Below are 21,652 nucleotides of genomic sequence, written 5' to 3'. Positions count from 1 at the left end.
TACTAATCATGTGACATTAGGCAAGTCACTTAGCCTCTCTGGGCTTCCACTTCCCTATCTGTAAAGTGGGAATAACAATACTTATATAGGCATACCTTGTTTTATTGCTCTTTGTAAATATCGTATTTTTTACAAATTGAAGGTATGTAGCAACCTTGTATTGAGCAAGTCTGTTGACAGCATTTTTCTAATAGCACGTGCTCACACTGTTTCTCTGTGTCACATTTTTGGTAATTCTTGCAATATTTTAAACTTTTTCATTATTATTATAATATCCATTATGGTGATCTGTGATCAGTGATCTTTGATGTTACTATTGTAATTGTTTGGCAGCACCATGGACTGTGACCTTATGAGAGGGTGAACTCAATTGATAAGTGTTGCCTGTGTTTTGACTGCTTCATCAATCCTCTGGTCCCCAGTCTCTCTCCCTTTCCTAAGGCCTCCTTATTCCCTGAGACGCAGCAATACTGAAATTAGGTCAATTTAATAACCATACAATGGCCTCTAAGTGTTCAAGTGAAAGGAAGAATCACATGTCTTTAAATCAAATACCAGAAATAATTAAGCTTAGTGAGGAAGTCAAGTCAAAAGCAGAGATAGGCTGAAAGCTAGTTTTCTTGCAGCAAACAGTCAAACTGTGAATGAAAAGGCAAAGTTCTTAAAGGAAATTAAAAACGTATTTTTTTTAGCAATAAAGTATTTTTTAATTAAGGTATGTACATTTTATAGACATAATGCTATTGCACACTTAGACTACAATATGGTGCAAATATAACTATTATATGCACTGGGAAAACAAAAATTTCATGAGACTTGCTTTATTACTATATTTGCTTTACTGAGGTGTTCTGGAACCGAATCTGCAGTATCTCCAAAGTATGCCAGTATTATCTACTGAATACAGTTTGTGTGTATATGTGGGGAAAATGCTTTGCAAGCTACAGACCCTATGCTAATGTAAGCTCTTGTTATTGTTACTATGTCTGGGCAATTTTTCTTTCAAGATATTTCCTGAAAGGAATAAAAACTATCTCTGCTTTAAAAGCTAATCAAAACAAATGATCACATTTAAGATTTATCTACTTAAGTCTTCAAAAAATTTGGATCATCCAAGTGACAGGTATTTTTTTTCTGACCAAAATACTTCAAGCAACAACCCAATCCTGTTTCATAAACTTGTTTCCCCTCCCCCCAAAAAAATCGGGGGTGGGGGGAACACCAACAACTATTATTCAAATCATCTCAGAGCTGGCAAAGAATTTTGAGGTGAGTTAATCCAAATTGTATTTTAAGACACCCTTTTTCCACTTGTAGCTTTCCAGGGAGGAAGAACTAATTACTTCCATAGGTAGTTTATTCTGCCTTAGGTTAACCATGAGGTTTAGGAAAATTTTCCTTTAGTCAAGTTTACTTGAGGGTACTCACACCCCACTTCCCAGTTCTGCCCTTTGGCTCTAAGCAGATCAAATCGAAACCATTTTTCACTGGATTGTCCTTCAAATATTTGAGGACAATTATCATGTCAATTGAATTTAAAAATTATTTATCAAGAATTTACTAGTAGTGTAAGACACTGCCTTAGGGGCTAGGAAATCCAAAGATAAAATGCAATAGAACCCTTCTCCTCAAGTAATTTATATGCAGCCAGGTGGCAGAGTGGAGAGAGAGCACAGAACTTGGAGTCAGAAAGACACCAGTTCAAATCCAGCCTCAGACACTTAGTGGTTGTGTGACTTGGATAAATGACTTCTGTCTGTTATGGAACAATGATAATAATAGCACTTACCTACCAAGGTTGTTGTGTTATTATTCCAAATGAAATAATATTTGTAAAGCACTTTGTGAACATTAAAGGAGTATATAAATGCTAACTGTTGTTATAAACATATTAAATGAGTTGCCTTACATCTTTCATTGCAACTCTTTAAACAGAGGCTAGATGACCATTTGTCCCGTGAATTGTATCAATAAATAAATGAAAAAGCATTGGTTATGTGCTTATTGTGTATCCTACTGTGTGTGTCATATTGTGCCAAGTACTGGGGATTCAAAGAGAAAAAGGAGACAATCTCTGCTCTCAAGAAACTCACTTAGGGTAGATGGTAAGGTATGGTCTAGAAGATATGCAGCTGGTCAGATGGCAACGTCTACAGGTCTCTGACCTTTCCATAGGCCTGAGGAATTTGTTGGCCAGTTGTTAAAGTGCAGTGGACTACATGGCAAGTGATTCAGTTTGGCTGGAACTTTGAAAATGTAGATCAGAGCTAGATATTTTTTTTTGGGAGGGAGAGGGGGAAAGAAGCATTTATTATGTGCCTATTATGTGCCAGTCACTGTACTAAGTGCTTTACAAATATCTCATTTAATACTTACAACAACACTATGATGTCAGAGCTATTATTATTCCTGTTTTACAGATGAGGAAACTAAGTCAGACAGTAGTTAATTGATTTGCTCAGCACTACATAGCTAAGTGTCTGAGGCTGTATTTGAACTCAGGTCTTCCTGACTCCAGGCTCAGTGCTTTATTTATCCACTTTGGCTTCTAGCTACCTCTTTGTGTGGGTCTTCAGGGTAAGGCAGAGAAGCTTGTATTTCATCCTCTGCCTATTAGTGAGCTCCTGTTTTTGAAAGAGCCTCGGTGTATTTGGAAAATGACTTTAGCAGATCCAGAATCAACTGGAGAGGGAAGAGATTAGAACCTGGAAGACCAGTTCAGAGGCTACTCTAATATGATATGTGAGATATGAGGAAAGTTAGTAGCAGTCTGGGTGGAGAGGAGAACAAATTGAGAAGTCCACTGAGGAAAAGCCCTGTGGACACCAAACATAACAGTCTTTGTAGTTCATTGACATTTTATCTTGCTCTTTATCCTTGCCAAGACCAAGAGCCTTAATTCTGCTCCACTCTCGAGCCTTCCTTTTGAACCTAATTGTTGTGGCAAACTGCTTACTTCTCATCCATTCCTGTTCATTATTCTGTATTGTCTGTGGGATTCTTAGCAGGGCTTGAGTTATGTCTTGATTTCTCCTACTTTTTATGAAGCTTTCCTATTCTTGGAGATGTCTCAGGCTAGTTGCCCAAACACTCAGGTGTCTGATCTGCAGTTAAGGATTTCTTGCCAAAGCTCTTATGCAAATAGACGCTCCCCTCTGCTGTTCACATGAAAGAATCCAAATTCCACCCACTCCTGCCTCTTCCTTTGTCTTCAACCTCAGTGTTTAGCAAATTCCAACCACCAGTTACTTCTGTCTTGCCTCTTTGCTGGAAAAGTGTTGGTCTAGGACTTGGTGTGACCTAATTGCTCTTTGTACTCAATTTAAAAAACTGCTGGGGCAGCTAGCTAGTGGTGCAGAGGATAAAGCACTGGCCCTGGAGTCAGGAGGACCTGAGTTCAAATCTGGTCTCAGATATAACGCTTACTAGCCGTATGACCCTGGGCAAGTCGCTTAACCCCATTGCCTAGCCAAAAAAAAAAAATTTCCTTTATTTTTCAACAATTTCAATCTAGTTCTCTCCCTTCTCTTGCTATTAAAAAATGTGGAATGATCACATGGAAAGAGTGGGAAAGAATCAGCGCACAGCCTGAATGATTTCCTATTACTAACAGAATATTTAAAAACCTAGAGGGAGCCTCCAGCATGTTGAGTAGACCGTTTAACAAGGATTCCTGGAAAGACATGGATAAGGATTATTTGGATGAAAAGCTGTGGATGGGTTGAGATCTTTACTATTCATAAGATCATAGATTTAGAATTGGAAAGGACCTTTTAGGTCATCTAGAACAACCCTTTCTTTGAATGGAAGAGGAAGCAAGTCCAGAGAAGTTGTGATTTGTCTTGGGTCACACAGCTAATGTCTGAGACAGGATTCGAACCAAAGTCTTCCTCACTCAACATTGGGCACTCTGTCTACTAAACCATGCTGGCTTCTATCCTGTGGGAAGTAGTCACAGGTCCATGTATCCACTGAAACACTGAAGAGAGAGACAGAGATATTAAAAATGACAAGGAGAACTATTGTGCAATGTTAATGTTTCTATTTCCTTTGGCTTCCTGTTAGTAGTTTTCTTTGTTTCTTTATGCTGTTGGTTTATGGGGCTCTGTCCGCAGTGGTTCTGAAGCAATAAAAACCCTGCTTCTGCCTTTCTAGTTTTAGGACTATTCAACACACTAGGAATAGTGGATATATATAGAAATGAGCTGCCCACGTCTATAGTGAGGAGAGCTTTTCCAAGACATTTCTTTTTCTTCAGTGTTTCCTATTGCATTGGATAACTCACTAAACTCAGAAAGCAATCTCTATTGACCCACACTAGGAGCTGTAATCTTGAATAGTGGGTGATGAGCTAGATTTTGGAGCTGGAATGTGGCTCTTCCATTCCCAGTTTTATACACTCAGTAGTTAGATTGGTTGCTGGAGAGATATGTCCTTGTTGAAAGACTGCTGGGTTTGTTAATGCCTCCTAGCAACCAGAAGAACAACGCACTAGTAGCTTTGTGACTTGATCCTGGGAAGGAATTTCTTTGTAACTACATGGTTCCTCATACTTTTGGGCATTGAAATAGAGACTTAGAGCAGTGTGTTTAAACAACATGTTCCATCAATCCCACATTACTGTGTTGTGACATACTAATGAACATATGATTTGGTTGTTTGTTTGATCTGTGAGATTTTTAAAAATCAGAAATTGCACGTAATGTAATAGTACTTTGAAATCTTTCTAGGTAAGTACCCTCTTGTGTTCATTTGTCTCTCAAACAGTGCTTTGTAGACTTCAAGGGAACACTGACAGTTCTCTAGGGGGTTGTTGAAAGAAAGGGTGATGCAGAGTGTGATGCCATTAGGAACTATGTCCTTGCTACATGAGGGGTTGGAATTAAGTTAGTTTGAAGGTACCCCTCAAAAAATTAAAGAAGGGATACAAAGATATGTATTTCTACTGCTTTACAATGATTTAAACATTAATTTTATATTTATTTTTTATTTTATCATGCGGGTGAGGGGAATTTTGGCAATATAGAAAAATTCTCTTGGGTAGGGGGCAAGAAGAAAATTAAGGGAAAAACTAAGGGGGGTCACTCATAATTCCTTGAGTCCTAGTTCTTTGCTTACTTTGATGTTTCACTTATTTACTGTGTGCCTTGAAAGTGGCTAGATGCTTGTAGTTGACTTGCCTGGGGGCCTTCTGGGCATAAGATAAGTATCTTTCTCCTCTTTCACCTTTTTCTCACATGAAGAGGTGACCCTTTTCCTGGCCAAGGCTAAGACCGCAACATACACAAGCAACCCCATTCCATTCCATCATTTCTAGAAGACTGCCTCTTTTATCACACCCATTATCTCATGTCTTCACTTTCTTCCTCTCTACGGTCTACTTTTCTACTGCCTAAAAACATGCCCATGGCTTACCTATCCTCAAAAACCCCTTACTTGGATGGTCCATCCATCTGCCAGGTATTGTCCCATATCTATTCTCCTTTTTCTGGGTAAATATCTTCAGAAGGCCATCTGCAATTGATGTTTCCACATCCTTTCCTTTCACTCTCATCTTAACTCTCTACAGTCTGGCTTTTGATCTCATCACTCAAATGAAATTGCTCTCTCCAAAGTTGCCAGTGGTCTCTTAGTCACTTAGTTAAATGGCCTTTCCTTGATCCCCATCCTCTTTTACCTCTCTGCAGCCTTTGGCATTAACATTGCACAATAGTTCTCCTTGTCATTTTTAATATCTCTACTTCTCTCTTCAGTGTTTCAATGGATACATGGACTTGTAACTACTTCTCACAGGATAGAAGCCAGCATGGTTTAGTAGACAGAGTGCCAAATGTTGAGTGAGGAAGACTTTGGTTCAAATCCTGTCTCAGACATTAGCTGTGTGACCCAAGACAAATCACAACTTCTCTGGACTTGCTTCCTCACCTGCATGATAAAATAAAAAAAAATATAAAATAAAAATTGTAAAGCAGTGGAAATACATATCTTTGTATCCCTTCTTTAATTTTTTGAGGGGTACCTTCAAACTAACTTAATTCCAACCCCTCATGTAGCAAAATTGTCCTTAACATTTTCTTCTCTCCTGGTTCTCCTAAGTATCTGACTATTTTTTCTCAGACTCTTTTGCTGGATCTTCCTCCATCTAGGTTTTACTTATTAATCCTAGGTGTCCCCCAAAGTTCTGTCCTGGTTCTTCATTTCTTTTCCCATTTATGCTATTTTACTTGGCAATCTCATTAGCTTCCAAAGTTTAAACTATCATTTCTATACAGATGATTTTCAGATTTATTTATCCAGCCCTAACCTCTTGTCTTGACCTATAGTATCTCATCTCCAATTGGCTTTCAGACATTTTGAACTGAATTGTGTTGTAAACATCTTAAACTCAACATGTTCAAAACTGAATTCATTATTTTTTCCGCCCAATTTTCCCCATATTCCACACTTCTCTTTTACTGTGGAGAATACTACCATCCTTCCATTTTCCTAGTCTCCCAATTGGGATGCTATCCTCAATCCTGAACTCTCTCAACTCCCTCCCTATATCTAATCAGTTACAGAGTCCTATCATTTCTACCTTTACAAAATCCCTCTTATATACCTTCTTCTCTGTTCTGATACAGCCACCACCCTGTTGTAGGCCCTTATCACCTTTTCAGTAGGCTGCCAGTTGGTTTCCCTGCCTCAAATCTCTCCCCACTTCAGTCTATCCTCTTCTCAATTGTCAAATTGATCTTCCCAAAGTGCAAGTTTGACCAGATTGCCTCTCTATTCAATCAGCTCCAGTGACTCCTTATTGCTTTTAGGATCAAATATAGAATCCTGATTGGCTTTTAAAGCCCTTCATAATCTGTCCCTTTCCTATTTTACCCTTCACCTCCACCACTTACTCCACCATAAAGGGATATTGGCTTCTTTGCTGTTCCTTGAACTAGACACTCCATCTCTTTCACTTGCTGTAACCCATACCTGGAATTCTGTCTCTCTTCATCTACTCATCCTAACTTCTCTGGCTTCTTCCACATCTCAGCTAAAATCCCACCCTCTGTAAGAAGCCTTTATTAATTCTCCTTAATTCTCCTGCTTTCTCTCTTTTGACTATCTCCAATTTGTCTTGTATATATCTTGTTTGTACATAGTTGTTTGCCTGTTGTCAATCCTATTAGACTTTTAGCTCCTTGAGAGAAGGGACTTTTTTTTGTTTTTTGTTTGTTTTTGACTTTCATTGCATCCCTGGTATTTAGCACAATCACATAGTAGGCACTTAATAAACGTTTGCTGACTGATCTACTGACTGGTAGGTGCCCTGCATATTTAGAACACCTAAAAACCAAGCTGCTGGCCTTCAGAAAATGGCAAAGGACACATTTTTAGCCATTTTGCTTGGTTTTGCTTGGGCTTCATAGCCCCCACAAGAGAGTCAACTCTTTGTATTGAATGAAAAAACAGATAGATTCACTCTTGTCCCCAGACAGTATCACTAATACTAATGCTTTAACAGAGGGTTCTGGTGACTATAGTATAGAAAAACATGAATGCATCAAATAGCTTGTTGAAATGATTAATTTATGGGTTAAGTTGCTGAAAAACTCCCATTTGCCCAGGTGTTTGAGCTGATCTTTGACAACATTTAGGGATTTTAAGAGCTTGAGATGAGGAAGGCATATATTCCAGGCATGAAATACAGTCTGAACAAAGGTATGAAGATAGGATATAGGATGTTGTATATGCGAAATGGCAAAAAAAGCCAGTTTGACTGAAGTCATAGTATTTGTGAAGGGGAATAAAGTGTAATAAGGTAGGTTTGAGCCAGGTTGTGAAGGGCTTCATATGCTAAGTAGAGGAAGTGAGTATTTGCTCTTAGAGGTACTAAAGAGCTCCTGTAGTTTTTTTGGGGGGGTGAGGGAAGAAGAGAATAAGCATTTGTAGGGCTCCTACTATGTACCAGGCACTGTGCTAAATGCTTTTTACAAGTATTATCTCATTTCATCATCATGACAACCCTGAAAGGCAGGTGTTATTATTATTACCCCCCCCATTTACAGTTGAGGAAACTGGGGCAAATAGAAGTTAAGTGACTTGCCTAGTGTCATACAACTGGTCATTGTCTAAAGCTGGATTTGAATTCAGGTCTTCTGATTCCAGGTTCAGTGCTCTATCCACTGTACTACCAAGCACTTTATTGAATAGGCAAATAGCATGGTCACCTTCTTGTTTTATGAATATCACTTTGGCAGCTGTGTAGAGGATGGAGTCCTCCTGCCATCCTCCATCCTCCATTAGCATGCACAACAGTGCTGAAATGGATGACTTTGGGATGCAATATCTTCTGGAGGAGTGCCAGTATCTTCTATGAGTGCTGGAAGGTAGAAGGAACATGAGAAGTAAGACAAAGAGAAGTTTATTAACAGTAGAATGAGATTCTAGAGGGCACAGTGGAAAAGGCAGACAGAATTGGTTTGGGACATAGGAGAGGTAGGTCTAGGTTTGTCCTGGTGAATGTTTAACAACTGGCCAGCTATGTGGTGGATAGATTGGAGGGGATAGAGAGATGAGAGAGGAAAGGCCTGAGATAGGGGTACCACTGCCACTAACTTAGTGAAGGAGAGTAAGGAGTCAAGAAGGGGATTAACAGAAAGTTTGATGATCTCTTTGACAAAAGCAGGAAAGTTTGGACTAGGGATGGGGGAAGATAATGAGCTCAGGTTTGGATATGTTGAGTTTAAGATGACTATGGGGCATCTAGTTGGAAATGTCAAATTTATAGTTGATTTGGAAATAGAGAGCAGGACAAAAGACTAGGGCTAGTAATATACAGATTTGGAAGTCATCTGTATAGAGATGATAACTGAATCCATGGGAACTGATAAGGTCACTGAGGGAGTGTAGAGAAAGAGAAGAATTGGAGTGGTTGGTGTTGTCTTCATCAGAGACTAGTAAAAATGAGTAGAGAAAGGAGGATAACATCAAGAAGACTTGAGATATTGCATAGTGGAGAAGGACCTCCTCACTGATAAATTACCGCTACTATTTTTTTCAGTAATGTATGAACTGAGGTCCTTTGCTGAGGGATGAATAGGTTTGAGGAGAGAAGATAAGGTATGATAGAGATCAAAGTAGGGAAGAATAAGATTGCCTTACTTAGTTGAAGGACCAGTTGAGCTTAGATAGAATCAATTTTTAGCAGACCCAGTAAGTAGAGACTTATGACTCCTTTTACTACTAGGTTAGCACCAAATTAATAGAAACAGATAGTGGGAATGATCCAAGATTAGTATTTATCAGGGCCTGAGCAACTACAGGCCACGGGGCAAGGGATTAGAGAGTTGAGCACAGTGTAAAGATGAGTTGATTAACTACAGGGTCAAAATTGGGAAGGGTGGAAAGTGAAGCCAGAACAGGGGTGATGGCCTGTATGGTAGGAGAAATAACTATTAGTTTCTTTCAACATGTGGGCTGAGCTAGTGAAAGGTATTTAAATTGGCCTTGATTGGTTCAGAGGACTAAGGCTCAGGTTGCTGACATGGTTTCCTGGTCACTTGAATACAAAAAGCCATGAGGAACTCTAACTGAGTGCTGAGACTTAAACAACTGCCCTTCACCTGCAATAGGTAAGTAAACCTCCTTTAATTAATTGTGAGATGGACTACAAATATCTTACTTTATCTTACTATCAAACATGAGGTACTATCTTATTATAGGCTTGGCAAGATTTCGGATACCAAAGTTTAGCACAAGAAAACATGAAATACACAGGAAGACAGAAAAAGAAAACGTATTGAGGGAACATAGAATAAGAAGGGCAGTCAGGGATGATGTTCCCTGGCTACCAGCAGTGGAAGGGAGTACTCTGCTGGGCCCTGGGGTAGAGGAACCTAAACCTGGAGACTGTTGCTAATTCATGATATGTGGGGTCTTGAGGAACTAGACTTGGGAGCTGGAGGCTAGTTGATATCCAAACCCCCTGTCAATGGTCAAAGAGGCTTTTGTCAATTACTGCTGATCTTATTTTGACAGGGTAGCTCAGGGGATATATGCATCTTCAGGACTTCCTCATTTAGGAGGGTGGGAAGGCTTCTGAAGTCCTTAGATGTGCCAGACTGATCTGGTCAGTTCTGGCCTGTTATACCTTGGGAGAGTATAGTTCTCCCTTCCACATCTTGACTTTCCCCATCCTGTTTTCTATATTTCGAGGATTGACATAAGAAATTAAAGGGGAATTTTTGGGGAGCTTTGTGGAAGTAGCAGACAACACAGAGCCTGTGACCAAAGACTTATCCCAAATTTTACAATAAGATACTGTGAACACCCCATAAAAGAAAAAATAAAAAATTCAGACTTCTCTGGTACAAAGGTCGGATCAAAATATTTCACTCTGATTGTCCAGATTGCAGGTGCTGCACCCCTATTCCCTGAGATGTGGAAGAGATAAAACTACACTGAGGGGTGGAAGGAGTAGAGGCCACAGTGAGAATAAACAATAACTTTTGGAGGAGTGAGGTTTCTTGAGATATGGAATGATCAGAAAAAAAAAGATTTTTGAAATTTGAATTTTTTTTTTTTGCTTTTTGGTGAGGCAATCAGGGTTAAGTGACTTGCCCAGGGTCACACAGCTAGTACGCGTAAAGTGTTTGGTCTGAGGCTAGATTTGAACTCAGGTCCTCCTGACTCTAAGGCCAGTGCTCTATCCACTATGCCACCTAGCTGCCCCTGATTTTTGAATTTTCATCATAGAAACGAAGATGATGAAATTCAAGTGTGTGACCTCCATTCCTGGGCAGAGCTAGAGTGGAGCTGAGGATATTGAAGCACTGGAAGGCCAGAGTATTTGAGGGAAATCAGAGCATTTATTGTAGTCTCCTAGTAAAGGACAGAGGGTGGAATGGAAAGCAGGACTGAACTGATTGTGAAAGAAAGCACAATGACCTAAGGGCAGGACTGTGGCATAGTAGATAGAACATTATCCCTGGAATCAGGAAGACCTCAGTTCAAATCTGACTTTAGATACTGAGTTGAAAGATCCTGGGCAAGTCATTCAACCTCTGCTTCTTTCAATTTTCTCATCTGTAAAATAGGGATAATAATAGCACTTACTTTCCAGGATTATTGTAAGGATCAAATGATGTCATATTTGTAAAGAGCTTTGCAGTCTTTAAAGAGCTATTTAATGTTGGCTATTATTATTATTAAATTGATACCAAGATGGGTGATATCAGTGTGAACACAAAAGGAGGAGTGATCACTACATAATAGTGGTGAGAGAGAGATTGTGGAAGTGATAATGAGGAGTAAGAAGTATGCCAATTTCCCTCCAGGACCAGAGTTCATGTAGTAGAGTGAGATAAGAAATATGACTCATACTGAAATAGATGACTTAGGGATGTAGTATCGTTTGGGGAAAGCCAAGTCTCTGTGAGTACCAGGAGGTGGGAGGAACAAGAAAAGAAAAGGTCTAAGCTGATGAGAAGTTTGTTAACAGGAGAATGAAATACCAGAGGGCACTATAGAAGAGGCAGACAGAACTAGATTGGGACAGGGATGAGGTAGGGCTGCCCTGTTGTCCTGATGAATGTTTAACAGCAGGTTCACTGAATTAAAAAAAAAACAAAACATATTCTTGACACACTTTAATTGCATCACTAACACTTTCTCCATCACTTTCTTAAGTCTAGAAATCACAAAACAATAAATCAAGCCCTGATTTGTAGCATTTACCAATTTCTGAAGTGTAAATGTTTATACTAAATTTTTAATAATTGACTCTCCAGAGAGAGCTGGTAGAAGCTCAGTCTAGCACCCACCTTGTAGGTCTGAGGTAGATGGGGAGAAGAGGACCAGAAAGTTGTGGCAAGGGAAAGGATGGTTTATGCTTAGGTAGCTGGGGATTCTGTACCCCTGGGGCTGGAAGAGGAAAGAACAAGTGTGCTAATTTGGTGGATATCTGACTGTTTGACTGGTGCTCATACCCTCAAGAAGGCCCATTCTCCTGTCCCTCTAGAATAGGATTGGGGGAGGGAGGGAGAAATTTGTGTTCTATTCAACAAGCATTGATTTAGCACCTTCTATGTGCCAGATACCACATGAGAACACAAATGTAAGTGATAGTTCCTGCCCTCCAGAAGCTTAGATTCAAGGGACAGGATGGGAGAGATGACGTAAGTAGTTATAAAATGTGTCCAATGTAATTCTAGGGCATGGAGTGGAAAGCAGCTCTAGACCTCTCTTGAGTCAGAATGAAGGGAATGTCGGGTCCTTGAGGAAATAAACACTTTGGATTTTTGTCTTTTCTCTTTACGTCTAACACTGTACTCCTAGCTCTTGGTAGGTTCCGAATTAATGCTTGTTGACATGAATTGCATTGAATGGCAACCAAGGCCACAAAATGAAGAATGGCCATATTCTTATTCAGCCTGTGAATTGTAGTAAGTGTTTGCTGTTGCCACAGGAAATCAGATCTGAATACAAACATTAGCTGCTCCCTTTTAACTAATGAAAACGGGATGGGATGAAAACTAAACCCAGAGTAAGTGCTTCAGGCTTTTAGTAAACAAAGGACCTCAGTTTTGCAAGGTTGTTCCTAGTACCTACTCTATTTCATATTGGGGGTAACTAAGGAAAATCTGGTTACTTCGGTGGAGGATACAGGTAAATACTGATTGAGAATGTGTGTTTCTCTTTCCTCTCTTGCTAATCTTTCTTTTCTCAAATCAATGTTTAATTTGAGTTCAAAAATGAAAAAAAAAATGCACTTAACTGGCATTTAGTTATTAGATATGCTTTATTTGGTGTGGCCCACCATGGGAGAGATGTGGACAGTGCCAGAAAACCTGAGCTCAGCTTTGCATATTACTATATTAATTATGTTATTAGAAGAATAATATTATGACATTATTATATGCCATGTAATAAATATGATAAAATTTGCATTATTATACTACATATAATGCTGTAATATATATTTTAATTTAATAGACAAAATCAGAACTCTTCTCTTTATGAGAAATTTGCATAGATGAATCTTTATCAGCTGCATTGGCCAGAAGATTGCATTAGATAACCTTTAAGTTTCCCTGCAGTTCTAGTATTTTCTATGAAGAGAAATGTTTTTAAGTCATAGGTCGTGGAGCTGGGTCTGTTGCATACTCCCTTTGTGACTTTGAGCAGGTCTCTTAACCACTTGGGCCTTAGTTCCTCATCGTGAAAATAAAGGGGTTGGACTGGATGATGTTGTGACTAGATGACATGATTGATGTCTTCCAGCACGGAGGTTAATGTATGTAAAAAATCTCAAAGTGCTATTTAATAATAATAATAGCTAGCATTTATAGAGGCTTTAAGCTTTGTGAAGCATTTACATATGCCATCTCATTTGATCCTCATAATCCTGTGAAGTAAGTGCTATTATTACTGTCATTTTCCAGATGAGGAAACTGAGGCTGAGAGGTTAATCAACTTGCACAGTTCCTGGCACTTCAATGTTTATTGACTGACTGACTGATTGTACAAGGTCATCTATCTAGTTATTGGCTGAGGCAGGACTTGAATTTAGGTATTCCTGATTCCAGGTCTAGCGCTCTATCCACTATACTACCCAGTTATCTTAAATGATAGCTTATTTATAGTTCTATAAAGTTTGCTAAGTTGTTTACTTATGTTATATCACATTATATTGTATTATATTACATCATCTTTATAGCATACATCATTTAATACTTAAATGTTAATGACAAGGATGATGACGTATCTTCTATGTATGGGGTCCTGTAAGGAGTTCAGGAAACACTCCAAAAAAGCTTACTAGGACTTCCTGATTGCTGATTTAGGAACTTAAAGACTTATGAGTTTCAGTTCATTTGTACAGAGAGTAGCAGGGCACTAGAGAAAAGAGATCTATTAATTTACTCAGTTTCCATTATTTACATCTTTTTTCCCCCCAGCATCGATCCTTGTCACTTTTATTCCTTGGTTCTAAGTAAGGCATTTTATTCTTTCTGTAGTTATTAAGCCAACTGTTTAGCACGATAGCAACACTCATTTAGTTTTTGTTGACATTTAGTTTTGTGCCTTCTATTCATTTTATAGCATCACAGTTATAGGGTGGGGCAGGCAATGCTCTTTCAGGGCCCATGGCAAGAGGAAGAAATGTAGTCTTCCACATGTCTGTGGCCTTCTAGGTCCTTGGGTGCGGCTTTTTGACTGAGTCCAAGATTTACAGAATAATTCTTTTTATTAAGGGGATTTGCTCTGAGAAGTTTGGATTCAGTCAAAGAGCCACACTTGAGGACCTAGAGGGCCACATGTGGTCTCTAGGCCCCAAGTTCCCTGACCTTGCATCAGGCAAATTATTTCACCTCTTTGCATTCAGTTGCTTAATAATAATAGTTCACACTCATTTAATGTTTTAAGGTTTGCAAAATGCTTGACATTTATCTTACCTGCTTTTCTAAGGCAGATGGGGAAACTCATCAGAGAATTTAAGTAATTTCTTCCTGGCTACAAAGCTAGTTTTAGACACAGGATTCAAATTCAAGTCTGTCCTGTACTCTGGGTCTAGCGCTCTTTTCACTGCATGATGCCACCTTGTCTGTAAAATGATGAGGTTGAAACATGGTTTTGTTATCACGCTAAATTGTAAGATCCTGCCAGGTAGGTGGTAGTGATGTCTAAAGGCTTTCTGCAGATTCTCAAAGTTTCTCCTTAAGGAAAGTACTTCCCGAGATCCCATAGGGTAGTAATTATTCTCTTTTTTGTTTCTGTATTGCTAATGCATACTTGGGTGTGGTAGATTTTGGCCTTCAGCTGCTGCTACCCCTCTGAGAACTGCTGGTTGAAGAACCTCCAGGGCAATAGACCAAATAAGAATTTACCCTGGTGACAGCAGGTTAAACATGCTAGTAAAATAGAAGTTGGGGGGGGGAAGTTTTAGTCAGATAAACAAGGTCATTAAGTAGGAAGAGGGAAAGCAGTCAAAATAACAGTTAAAAAAAGGGATTTTTCTTTTTTTTTCTTTCCTTCTAAAAATTATTTGTTTCACAAGGCTCTCTGGGAGAGGAGAGGGGGAAAGAGTATGGGAAAATCTAGGCAAATGAAAGATAGCAGTAAAAATCTATTTTAAAGGGGAAAATATAGGAAGGAGGAAGATCCTTAATTTAAAAAAAAATTCTTAGTTAAAAGGGATGTCTCTTTAAGTGGGGGAAGAATTGTTGTCCTTTCTACTCGAAGAGGACTAAAATGACATCACTATGTTGGAGTCAAACAAAGTGCAGTGTGTCCGACTGTGGCTGATCAGACCAGTAGGAACTGGGAAGGCTCTACTACAGGTCAGGCACAAGTAGTCTCTGAACATTTGGAGTGGAGATGTCTTTAAATTTGTGCATCTCATGTGTCTTTTGAGCTACTGAAATTCTGCTTTGCTCACAGAGCACAGAGCCTTCTTTGATGTGGGCATGCCAGCTGGGTGGCCCTGTGCCAGTGCCTTCCGGGTCTCATCATCGATTCCAAAATTCTCCAGAGAGACCTTGAGAGTGTCCTTGTATTGTTTCTTCTGACCTCATGTGAGTGCCTTGCATCGTGTGAGTTCTCTGTAACTTTAGGCCATGTAAAGAAAAACGATATCATTAAAAAATCTGTACAAGGTATCCCAAAAGTCTATTTAAGCTATTAAAGCTTACAGCTACCCTAAAACTTTGGGGATACCCTGTTAAAAAATAGAAGAAAGAGGAAAAAAGGTAGAAAAATATAAATTAGGTAAGTCTCAAGTCACTGTAGACTTTGTTTAGATAAAAATTAAGAAAATTCTGGGTTTGTGCTTCATTCATCATTTAGGGGCTGGCAGGACCTCCCTCATCTCAAACTAGTTGTTGTGACAGGGAATAGGGATGATCGTAGCTATGGGAGACAGAGAGAGGCTCAGGGAGCTCTGCCTGTTGACTGTAAGAATATTTAGGCATAATTTTGCACCCAGTATCCTTCCCCTGTTGTTTGACAGCTGTATCCTTACAAGCTAAGTAAATGTATTCTTCTATAACCCTTTCCCATTTGTTAGGTTGGTCATTTGCAATCATCTTGATACTTGACACCAGCAACTGTCCACTACAGTCACATAATTCCTTGTTTTCTGTTAAACTCCCCAGTGGCCTTGATTCTACTTTATGAAACTGAAATTGGTGGTGTAATCTTTTAACTTGACTATGCCGAAAAACAAGCTTTTTTTTTCTTTTGGTACAATCTTAACTATATCTTTTGATTTCACAATGTGTGTCTGAATCAAGGAAGTGGCTGTTCAAATAATTTGTCTCCTATACCATTTAGTTTTTGTTGATACTGGCTTTTTGGTGGTTTAGGATTACTTTATAACAATAAAACGCATGACTAACAACACCCTTAGAAACTTGCAAACAAATCTGCAAAGGTTTGTTTTTTTTTTTTTTAAGCAATTTAACTTTTATTTTGAAAATGGAAACACCACAGAAGCTATTATTGCCAAGTGGCAACTTTCAAAAAAAAAGATGTCAGGCAACCTGAGCTTCAGGAATGATGGATTGGGGGACTTGCCTTTGTATTCTACTGAGCTGCCTTAGTCACAGAAGTTCTAAGCAACCATCAAACAGAAAAGATGCTAAATCAGATGTTAACAACACTTCTGAGGTTTAGGGGGTCTGTCTGACTTTCCTTATCATTCAAACCTCCTGGGATCTTTTATAATTGGCCAATAAGAAGTTGTATATAGATTTAAAAGACAGTAACCTGAACAATAACCACATGAACTTTGGGAATTTCCATTTTAATATAAACATGTAAGTCTTATTAAAATAGCTTCTAGTCAATTCCAGGCAGCTCTTTAAAGATGCACTCATATTTTTACAAAGATGCAATTAATTAGAAATAGTAATTAATTCTCCTAGACTATGCAGGTTCTATTTTTTGTGAGATTTGCAGATAAAACCTCTTAAACACAAGGATATATGGAAGGAAGAGAAAATCTATAGAGGCATTAAGTGGAATCAAGAAGAGCTGAGTCCAGATCTTGCCTTAGATCCCATTTTTGTGATGTTGAGCAAGTCATTTAATCCCTCTATGACTTAGTTTCTGAAGTAGGGTACAGTGCATAGAGCACCAGCCCTGGAGTCAAGAGGACCTGAGTTCAAATTCAGCCTCAGATACTTGACACTTATGAACTGCGTGTCCCTGGGCAAGTCAGTCACTTAAACCAAACTGCCTCACAAAAAAAAAAAAAATGGAGAAAGTAAAATTATATCTACTCCACAGCACTGTTGTCAGGATCAAGTGAGATAAAATGTAAAAGTGTATTGTACCTTTAAAGTGCTTGATTGATGCTAGTTATTATTATTAACTATATAATGAGAGGCAGTATCATGTAAAGGAAAGAACACTGGGGTTGAAATAAAAACTGATTACTAGTCTTGTGCAATTCACTTTTCTCCAGTCTTCTTTCTCCTCATCTGTAAAATGGGGATAAAAATATTTCTTCTACCTACCTCATGGGATTGCTGTGAGGAGAACGTTTTGTAAACCTTAAAGTGCTATAAACACTTTTGTAAACCTATAAGTGTAAGTTGATTATTATTATTATTATTATTAATAATAATAAAAGGAAGAGGAAGAGGAGAAGGAGGACATAGGAGAGGAAAGGGAGAGGAAAGAAGGAAAGGAAGTCCATAAACTAAATACTTGAATACCCTTATCCTGATAATCCAGTCATATAGATTCATAACTAGTTGAATAGCCAGACTCAAAGAGGAATTGTTAGCTGTTCGATGTCAATATGGCAGGTGGTCTTCAGTGGAGTGCTCCCTGGATCCCTGCTCAATCCTGTAGTATGTAACATTTTTATTAATGACATAGATGGTATGGTCATCAATGAGGACACTGAGATGACATCAAGCTGGGAGGGACAGCTAACACACTAAGTCAGTATCCTAAAGGATCTTGACAGGCTAAAGCACTAGATGGAATCTAATAAGATGAAATTTAGTAGGGATAAATATAAAGTCTTACGCTTGGGTACCCAAAGATCAACTTCACAAGTATAATATAGGGAGGGGTATGAATAGGTCTGAAAAAAAATCTGAGGCTTTTAGTGGACTGGGAGCTCAATATGGAGTTAGAAGAATGTCGTGACTGCCAAAAAAGCTGATGAGATCATGGGATGCATTAAGGACATAGCTTCCAGACACAGAGAGGTCATAGGTCCACTGTACTCTGCCCTCATCAGACATTACATGCAGGATTGTGTTTAGGTCTTGGCACCATGGTTTATGAAGAACACTGATAAGTAAGAGTATGTCCAAAGTGGGGCAACCAGGAGGGGTGAAAGGTTTTGAGTCTATGACACATGAAATGGGTATGGTTATCCTAGAGAAGAGATGACTTAAGAGGGGCATGGTCACTGTTTTCAAGTATTTGAAAGGCTGTCATGTGGAAAAGGGGTTATTAGCCTTATTCTGTTTTGTCCCAGAGGAAAGAACCAGAAGTAGTCAGTGGAAGTTATGAAGAGGCAAATTTGGGTTTGATGTCAGAAAAACCTGAAAAACTACTTGCCTTAGTTTCCTTATTTGTAAAATAAGTATAATATAAGCACCTCCCTCCTAAGGTTTTTGTGAGGAAAAAAAAGATAATATTTATAAAATGCTTTGCAAACCTTAAAGCCCTATATAAATGCTCATCATTAGAAAAAAATCCTGATAATTAGAGCTATCAGCAAGTAAAATGGGATGCCTCGAGAACTGGTGGTTCTTCCTCCTTGGAGGTCTTTAAGCAGAGGTTAGACACTCATCTGTGTCCTACTACGACCGTGGTACGGTAGGGACTCTATTGATAAATGGGTTAGATCAGAGAGCTGCTGGATTCCTGTCCCACTCCCAAATCTTGTGATTCTATAAACAGTAAGAAGGTAAATTGGGAGAGAGAAGTTTCAGCTGAGTGATGAAGTGTAAAGCTGGACTGCAGTGTTGCAGAATGAGGTAAAGGAGAGGAAGTTGAGTCAAGGAATGCAGACAGGGGTTATTTATTTGTTTCCTTGTTTGTTTGTTTACAGGAATTTGACTGAAAAAGAGAGGAGAACTATAGGATAATAACTTGAGGGAGGGTAGGTAGGGAGTAATGAGGTTTTTCAAGGACTCAAGATAGCAATTAAGCACCAGAGAAGGAGCCAGAGTCCTTGAAAGTGCTGTCCTTTGTGACTGGTGTGGTATACTCTCTATGATCTTTGAGGCCTCGTGGCAAATTGGAGTGATGCTGCGGGCTTAGAAGAGGGAAAACCTACTCCTAATTTCTAATAGAAGATACCTTCCTTATTTTTCTCATTTTTCAGTCTTTTGATTTTGTTTTAATATTTCCAGACTTTGTTTTAATGTTTCTAGTTGTCTCTTGAAATCATTGAATTGTTCATTTGCTCCATTCTGTTTTTCAGAAAGTCAAGAATTCTAGTTTCATTTTTTTTCCTCAAGAGTTCTAATTTCATATTATGTCTCTTGTTGTCCCTATCTCTTACTTCATTTCTTCCAGACACTTTTGGAATCTTTGTGATCAAGCCATTCTTTTTTCTGAGGCTTTACTTAGTATACTTAGGGAGTTACTCTCTCTTGTGGCTTTAACCTCTTGGGCTTCTCTTTTATTTTTATTGTTATCTTCTGACTTTATATCACCTTCCTTTCTAAATATGTTTCTTCCTCCTCCCCTACACAGTGATCTATCTCTTATAACAACAACAGAAATAAATTAAAAAAAGCAAAGAGGAAAAAATCCAACAAAATCACCATGTCTGACAGTATATGCAATATTCCATACTCATAGTTCCCCACCTCTACAAAGAAGAGAGAGAGAGGTTCTCTTAACTGAGGTTTTTATCAATTCTTCTATGGGGTAAAGCTTGGTCATTATAATTATACAATGCTTAGCTTCATTTTTGTTGTTTGTGCGCTTTCTACTTGCTAAACACTAAGCTCAGGCTATGAAGGGAATTAAAATCATGTTATATGAGGATCAATCAGTCAAGAAGTATTAAGCACCTACTATGTGTTAGGCACTACTCTAATTGCTGGGGATACAAAAAAGATAGCTCCTGATCTCAACAAACTTAAAATGTAATGGTGGTGACAACATCCAAACCACTATGTACAAACAAATTATCTACAAGATAAGTAGGAAATAATTAAGAGAGGGAAGACACTAGAATTAAGAGGAATTTGGAAAAGCTTATTGTAAAAGATAGGATTTTAGTTGAGACTTAAAGGATTGTTTGAAAGAAGTGGGGGTATTTAGCACAAAGAAGAAAAATATTGAATGGAAGGGCATGATAGTAGTCTTCAAATATTTGAAAGGCCGTCATGAAGAAGACAATTTTTGTTGTTGTTCAGTTGTCTTTCAGTCAAGCATTTAGGGTTTTCCTGGCAAAGATACTAAAGTGGTTTGCCATTTCCTACTCCAGCTCATTTTTACAGATGAAGAAACTGAGGCAAACAGGGTTAAGTGACTTGGCAGTCACACAGCTAGTAAGTATCTGAGACCAGATTTGAACTCAGGAAGTTGAGTCTTCCTGACTCCAGGCCCTTTATCCACTGTGCCACCTAGCTGCCTCAAAAATGAGAGAGAAAGATTAGACTTGTTCTGTTTGGCCCTCCCCTTTCACTACTCTCCTGACTATGCTTCTGACTCTCTGGACCATGCCTCAGCTGCCTTCTCACCCTGGACATTTTAGCCTGGGCTCTTCTCACCTCAGAACATTCTGTTTTATTTCTGTCCTCCCTCTCAACCCCTCTCAACTACCTTCTCTCTTCCTTTTCAGCTCCCTTTTCTTTCCTCTTCCCCTATTAGAATGTAAACTCCTTGAAAGCAATGGTTTTTCTTTTTAAAAAAATATTTATTTATTTTTAGTTTTCAACACTTACTTTTATACGATTGTGAGTTTTACATTTTCTTCCCCTTCTTCCCCTTCTTGCCTTCCCAAGATGGCATGCAATCTGATATGGGCCATACATGTCCCATATTAAACATATTTCCACATTAGTCATGTTGTGAAGAAGAATTAGAACCAAAGGGGAAAATCACAAGAAAGAAAAAACAAAAAACAAAAAGGAAAAATAGTATGCTTCAATCTGCATTTGGACTCCATAGTTCTTTCTCTGGATGAGTCTTTTGGAATTCTCTTCGATCCTTGCATTGCTGAGAAGAGCTAAGTCTATTAAAGTTGGTCATCACACAATGTTGCTGTTACTGTGCATAATGTTTTCCTGGTTCTGCTCACCTCACTCAGCATTAGTTCATGCAAGTCTTTCCAGGTTTTTTTGAAGTCTACCAGTTCATCATTTCTTACAGAACAACAGTATTCCATTAAATTCATACAGCACCACTTGTTCAGCCATTCCCCAATTGATGGGCATCCTCTCAATTTCCAATTCCTGGCCACCACAAAAAGAGCTGCTTTAAATATTTTTGTACATGTGGGTCCTTTTCCCACTTTTATGATCTCTTTGAGATACAAACCTAGAAATGGTAAGCAATTGTTTTTCTTTTTGCTTGCCTCAGTATCCCCAGCTGTTACCACAGTTCCTAGCACTTATTAAGATTTTCTGCTTGCCCTACAGAACAAAATGAAGACTGCCCAGTGATCAGTTGTCTGTGATATTGATGA

The 21,652-nt window shown here is 38.7% G+C and overlaps 1 protein-coding gene across 1 annotated transcript in view; it reads left to right on the top strand.

Moving 5' to 3' along the window:
• Positions 1–12,613: 12,613 nt before the first annotated feature.
• Positions 12,614–21,652, top strand: part of LOC114031725 (lipoxygenase homology domain-containing protein 1-like) — a gene marked incomplete at its 3' end in the record, with an annotated part of 576,714 nt that continues 567,675 nt past the window's right edge. The window contains exon 1 of the mRNA XM_027846874.1: positions 12,614–12,645. The remainder of the gene's footprint in view (positions 12,646–21,652) is intronic.

The sequence above is a fragment of the Vombatus ursinus genome, unplaced genomic scaffold (assembly GCF_900497805.2).
Source record: "Vombatus ursinus unplaced genomic scaffold, bare-nosed wombat genome assembly UNPS02015255.1, whole genome shotgun sequence".
Lineage (NCBI taxonomy): Eukaryota > Metazoa > Chordata > Mammalia > Diprotodontia > Vombatidae > Vombatus > Vombatus ursinus.
This window is presented reverse-complemented; position numbering and strand designations above follow the sequence as displayed.